This window comes from Vulpes lagopus, chromosome 13 (assembly GCF_018345385.1).
Source record: "Vulpes lagopus strain Blue_001 chromosome 13, ASM1834538v1, whole genome shotgun sequence".
Taxonomy (NCBI): Eukaryota; Metazoa; Chordata; class Mammalia; order Carnivora; family Canidae; genus Vulpes; species Vulpes lagopus.
In genome coordinates, this window is record NC_054836.1 from 48,731,330 (window position 1) to 48,738,637 (window position 7,308).

Here is a 7,308-nt window from a genome sequence, read left to right on the forward strand (position 1 = left end):
CTGTTCATAAATATATTGGGAATCTGATATAGTCATCCAGCATTTTTTTTTATTCTAAGTAACACCTCTTTTGCTATTAATTTTTCTCATTCTTTTTGTCAGACATTTTAGTGTTAGAAAATAATTTTCTGTTCATCTACCATGTCCAAACTGTCAGAGATACTATCTTATAAGAAATTATTCTTGAAAGAAGACAAAACCAGTTTATATATGGATCCTGGTGATCTTCAGATACTCAGAAAACTAGTATACTGCCCCTCAATTATAAGAAGATCAAAGGGGGAGTTTAGAAAAACTTTTATTGAGTTAAGAAGTTAAAGTCAAGCGTTAACTCTTTTTAGATGGATCTTCTTTCCTGAATGGGGTTGTGGCGCTTATCTTTTAAAAACCTTAAAAGAATACTCTTTCTCCCAACCTCTTTGAGCTGTGTGTCTCGGCACAGGCACCTAAACATATAATTTAAATTTCATTTTACAGCCACATAAATGGTGTACTGACAATTTCCCCTATTTGATAATCATAAACAAAAGAATTTTGCCTTTCTCAACACTTGTAGAATATTTTCAAATTGATCACAAAGTATCCCAAAGAAATCTCAGTGAATTCATGTTTAGATTATAAAGTATCTTTTCCCTGGGACTGCTAACAGAAAGACTGACATGAACCTGATTTTGCCAAGAGCTATTTCATGGTAGCTACAGAGGATTTCAGGGCCATTTAGCTCTGGATCCAGCTATGCCTGAAGCTAGTACTCCTCTTGGACTCCTTAGTTATAAAAGGCCAAAGATGACTTCTTTTTGTGTAAGACAGTCTGAGTTGAATTCTTGCAATTGTCGCTCAAATAAACCCTCCATCAGGTGTTTGAATTCTAGTCGAATTCTAGCACTTGTCACTCAAATAAAACCTCCATCAGCAAGGAATCACATTGGGTTGCCCCATAAAAGGAAGGGAGGGATCCCTGGGTGGTACAGCGGTTTGGCGCCTGCCTTTGGCCCAGGGCGCGATCCTGGAGACCCGGGATCGAGTCCCACGTCAGGCTCCCGGTGCATGGAGCCTGCTTCTCCCTCTGCCCGTGTCTCTGCCTCTCACTCTCTCTCTGTGTGACTATCATAAATAAATAAAAAAATTAAAAAAAAAAAAAAGGAAGGGAGAGGACAGGAACACAAGGGTAGGTAATGCTTCAGTAAGAAGATGAATATGTGCTGGCCTGGTGAGAGAGTGATCCCCTGAGAATGGGAGGAAGTAGGGGTGGCAAGTTAAATGGCAGAGCTTCCCCTCCCATTTAGCTTCCCTGGAAGACTCCACGGAGACAGTACACGCAGGTCTATGAGTGCCTCAGCCTTTATAGCAGTAATGTGCGCCCCTATTATCAATCCTGTTGTCAGTGTAGACTTCAGGGCTTCCCAAAAATTGTGCTGGATCATAAGGTTTTCCAGTTGCTGTAAAATAGCCTCAATATGCTATGAAATATTTTCATCTCCACTGTGATGTAAAAAGAGGTTGGGAAGCTCCCACAGAGGATTGCCACATGGAGCTACTATCACAGTGTCTGCAGTAGATAGAGTAATGGCCCTCCAAAGATGTCCATGTTAACCCCAGAATCTGAGTATGTTCAGGTACAGGGCAAGGGGGAATTAAATTTGCAAATGGAATTAAGATCATTAATCAGCTAACTGTAACATAACAAGATTGTCCGGGGCTATCCAGGAGGGATAGGCTCACAAGGGTCCTTAAATGGGAAAGAGAACGCAGAAGAGTCAGATTTGAGAAATGGTATCCTGAGAAAGACTTAATTTTGCTGGCTTTGAAGATGGCAACAGGGGCCATTAACCAAGGAATGAGGGCAGCCTCTAGAAGCTGGAATGGAATGAGAAAATAGGTTCTCCCTCCGAGCTTCCAGAATGGAATACAGGTCTGCCAAACCTTGATTTGAACCCACTGAGACCCATTTCAGATTTCTGAGCTTTAGAACTATAATAAATTTGTGTTGTTTTTTAAGCCACTAGGTTTGTGGTAATTTGTTACAGCTGCCATAGAAAACTAACACAGTGTGTCATAGAGGACAGAGGTTCAGTTCTTACTGGCCAAGTCAGGCAGCACAAGGTGAAGGATGCTGACAGGTGTGGACTCAAGGGCAGGACTGCTCCATTTTGCTGTCCCTTCTTAGCCCAGGATTCCCGGACATTTCTCAGAGGGGAGCAGGGTACATCAATAATGATGATTTTGACTCTCTCATCAACAGGAAGGGAAGGGATCCAAATCAGATTTAATTTTATCTGGAAAATTAGGTGGTCGCATCAGAGTATCATGAAACAAACTTGTACCCAAAAATATTCCATGCCAATTATATAACACTGATTCTAAATTTTGTTATTCTTTTGAAGTCACTTTTTCAAGTCTTCACAACTCTATCTGTAACCCCTCCCCACCCCCTCACCCCCCACTGTCCTTTTCCTGGAGGATTTCTATTGTTTGAAGTTTATATATTTCTCCCATTTGCCATTATCCTCACCAGCAATAGCACTACTCCCCCTTTGTTGATGATCCCCACTAAACTTTCCAGATCTCTTTTTCAACTTGCATCTACTTTCTTCAGCAATACCCAAGTAACTATAGTCCCATCTCTTCTATTCTTGGCCATGTCTCCTACTTCCATGAAAGACATTAGGCCCTCCTCACTCCTTCCGTTCTTATCTCTGAAGACATCCTGTTTTCCTTTTATCTTAAAGGTACTGATTGTCATGAATGAACATGAATTTATCCTCCCTTGGGGTTCTAACTTTTTTTTTTTTAAACTCTGCTGGTTGCAGTTTGTTGAAAGCTTTCTTTTTATTCCATCCTCTGATTTTATTTTCTTCTGACTACTTTTTTTTCTTTTGACTACTTTTCTACTGAATTCTAAACACATTTTAAAAAATAATCATTTGTCTATCAACTGCGCCAAATTTTTAATTAGAAGTTGACTTGCAGAAGTTTCTGCAGCTTCTGCTGTGTAATAAAAACATGAAGGAATTCAATTCAATTTCATTTCTCATGGAAGCATACCACTAATTGGACTAATAAATTTTTATTATTGGTGGTACTTGGTCACATTTTTGCCAGACTGATATTTCCCCCCAACTACTCTGAGTAGTGATAGGAAGGTATAGACTACACCCCCCAGGCCTTTAATTTTACTTGTGGACTGTGTCTTGGATAGTCAGATGCTAATTTTCATATATCTTGAAGAACTTTCCACATTACACTACAGCATAAAGAGTGACTTTGCCATCCTTTCTTATATAAATCACTTGGTATATATTGGTTGAATTGCAGTTTCAGACATATTGTTTGTTTTAATTAGGTGGATAAAAATATATATTGCCCAAAGGTGAAAAGACTTTTTTCAAAATGGTCAGATTCTTCACTTTTTCCATTATTACTGGTAAAGAAGAAAAGATTACCTTTATTCTATTTAGCCTACTCCCTCAGGGACACATTTTTTTTTTTTTTTCATTGAGTTTCACTGATGCATTAGCATCTGTGACACAGCAGAAGCTGGGACATTACAAATGTCTGTAATTGTTTGCATTGCTGTAGGGCATATAATGTTGTTAATATCTATTACTGGACTAAATGAATGAATTAAGTAGCCAGAAACAAATATGATTGTCAAGCATGATTTAGTTGGCTTATAGCTTTAGAACAGCTGCCAAATTTAATATGGAGGGTGGAAGAGAGTTTCATAAATTTGCAACCAACATTTGCAGTGTTGGACACCTCTGCTTCTCCACTAGATGGAGGCCTTGCTTTGCTTTAAAGCTTGTGGACAGCCCGGATGCCACAGCATGCCTTAAAATGAATGGCATTCTATGGGGGTTTTCCTTTTCATTCTGTGTTCCGTTGCTCTTTCTATTGTTAGCCATCAATTGTCCATTGTGCATGCTTTTGTCCTTTGGAGTGGGCCATAAAAGAAAGAGGATCAAGTCAGAAGTGGGGACAGTAGGGAAGTCGGAGGGTAGAGCCCGTTCTAAGTGCAAAGCTCCACTGTGAGGAAGGCTGATGTGTGTTCCTTTAATTCCTCTATTTACCCCATCATATCAACACCCCCTCTGCCCCCTGCTCTTGGATACATAGGATATGCCTATGGCATTTCTGATCTATATTAAGACATACCTTCTCAGTGTCCCATTTCCTCATTTGGATTCATATGCATATTTGGTGCATATTTGGTTCATCTGATAACACTGTACTCATTGAACAGTTTTTATGCATTGGGCTTCCCCACTGCACATTTTCTGGCCTCAAGGGCGGGTCCTGCAGATGGAGGAAGGAGGAAGGGAGTAAAACTGGATAAAGTTTTAGTATTAAATTTGGTCAGATATTCTGTTGCCCAAAATACTTAGAGGGCTTAAATTTTTAATACGATAAAACATACAGAATAGAAAGTTTACCATTTTAACCATTTTTTAAGTGTATAGTTTACTGGCATTATGTACATTCACATTGTCTTGCAACCATCACCACTATCCATTTGCAGAACTTTTTCTTCCTCTAAACTGAAACTCTGTACCCACAATAACTACCCATTCCTCCTTGGCCTCAGCCTGTTGTAACCCCTATTCTACTTTCTATCTCTGCAAATTTGACTATTCTAGGTATACTAAATATAATTGGAATCATACAATATTTGTCCCTTTGTGATTGACTTATTTTACTTAGCATAACATACTCAAGGTTCATCCATGTTGTAGCATGTGTCAGGATTTCTTCCTTTTTAAGGTTGAATAATATTCCATTGTATGTATGTACCACATTTCATTTATCCCTTTAACTGCTGATGGACACTTGGGTTGCTTCCACCTTTTGGCTGTTGTGAATAATGCTGCTTTGAACATTGGCCTATAGGTATTTGAGTTCCTGTTGTTTCTTTTTTTTTTTTTTTTAAGATTTTTATTTATTTATTCATGAGCGACACAGAGAGAGAGGCAGAGATACAGGCAGAGGGGGAAGTAGGCTCCCTGCAAAGAGCCTGATGTGGGACTCGATCAACCACTGAGTCACCCAGGTGCCCTGAGTTCTTGTTTTTAATTCTTTTGGATATACACCTAGGATTGGAATTGCTGGATTATGTCGATTCTGTTTAACTTTTTGTGTAACTGCTAAACTATTTTTCTTAGCAGCTGCACCGTTTTACATTCCCACCAGCAAAGCACTTTCTCACATCCTCACCAACACTTTGGAGGACATTTTTTATTACCTATATGGACTTATCTACAGACCTGCCCAGGATTTCCTTCAAGGACACAGAAGAGGAAGCTGTGAGAGCCAGTGGAAGAGTGGAAGGGAGTACTGATAGCCATTTTCTGCTTGTACTCTATGCCCAACGAGGTCCAGTTTGTCCAACAAACTAGAAGCAGTCGGATAGCAGTGGCTGTTAGGAAGTGGCTAAAGCTGGTCCAATTTCCTTAGTCAATGATATCCTAAAGTAAATAGCAGGTCTTCCTTGTTAAGAAGAGCTAGGAGGGCCTAGAGCTCTGGGTCATCTTCTACCTCTTTTTTTCTTTCATGCCTACAGGTAGAAAAAGTGAATAAAGTCAAGGCCTGCAAGTAAGTTCTTTATTTTGTATAGATTTGTTCTGTCCATTCTTCTCAAAAATCAAGATTAAAAAATTTAGAGATCCAGGGATGCCTGGGTGGCTCATTGAGCATCTGCCTTCAGCTCAGGTCATGATTCCTGGATCCTGGAATCGAGTCCCACCTCGGCCTCCCTGTGAGGAACCTGCTTTTCCCTCTGCTTCTATTTGCTTGCCTATGTCTCTGCCTCTCTCTATGTCTCTAATGAACACATAAATAAATCTTTAAAAATGTTTTTAGAGCTCCAGAGATAGATTCTTACAAATCAGAAACTGTCAACTCTTTTTTTTAATTACAGTGTTTATCTCCCCTAGTTTTTTTTCATATGGCTGGTTTTGAGGTCAGAATGAAGACTACTAAAATCTGCAACTTAAATATTCATGGTTTCTTTCCTTCTTGTTGTCCAAATTTGTCCTCCTTGAAGTTTCCTGCAGAATACATGGTGGAATCGAGGTGCCATCTCCTATTTCCCCAGCTTTCTCAGTGCTGGAAATTGGTTCTAATTTTATCCTTTTTATGAACTTACTAATTTGTTCATAAAATGTCTTCATAACCTTGTACAGTCATGGCCTACAGTTAAGCAATTAAAGATAGATAGAAATGAGCATTTTGGGGCTGATAGTGAATGAAAGAAGTAGCTAAGGGCCTGAGGTGAAACTGAGGCTCCCCCACCCAGGATTAAGCAGCAATATTAATTGATAATCCCTAACAGTTATCCTCAGCACTTAGTGAGCATTAATTAAACCCCACAACACTCTGTGTGAGGCAGATATTGTTATCACTGTTTTTACAGATGAGAAAACTGTCTTAAAAAAACTAAGAAACCAATTGCTGAAAGAGTATCTGCCTAAGCCTTTCACTTTCACAGTCCTGTAAGTGGGGGAAAAAATGGGGACAAATAAATTCTCTTCCTCCACCTTCCTTCCCTGAACTAAAAAGCTGCTTGAAATTTCAAGGACATTTTGAAACAACATTACTTTTATTTTACTTTTTTCCCTTTTTGCCCAGGTCTTTGAAGAATTTAGAAATCAAGAAAAATCTATTCCTGTAATTAAAATGTGAAAGCGAAAGCTATTTGTAGCAGAAAAACATCCCATTAATGTGATTTCCTTGTGGTGGATTGACAAGTTCAAAGCAGGAATGTATGTTGCCATGGGCACCAGATTCTATTTGCTCTGCTGGTTCATTTTGCTTAGCTGCTGAAGGAAGAGGGTAGCATTCAGCTAGAAATCATGGAGCATTGTTAGGATAGATTTGTAATTTTTATGTAACACCTTCTCTTTATAGATCTGTACAGATCATAGCAGCAAACGGTTTACAGTCACTTTAGGGGCAGAGTTTCCAGAATCTTCCAGGGATATAGACTTTGGAAAGGGGTGTGGGGGCGTTGCCTTTTCTCCCTTCTCAAACGTCTCATCCATAACCGGCTGTAAATAAATATTTGTCCAAAAGATGGGGGATGGATGGATGGATGGAGGACTTCTTATCAGGCACCTGCTGCCCGAGTTAGACTTTGGGTTTACAGGGAGCGACGTTGGGGAAGAAAGGGAAGGGGAAAAGAGGAATGTCAGGAGAAAGAAGCAAGCAGACATTCTGGAGTGGTCTGCAGTCACTCAGACACAGGAGCAGAATCAAGCTGTCCTGTAGTGACAGAGACAACAATGAATGAGTGAGAGCCTTGTGCTACTTTCC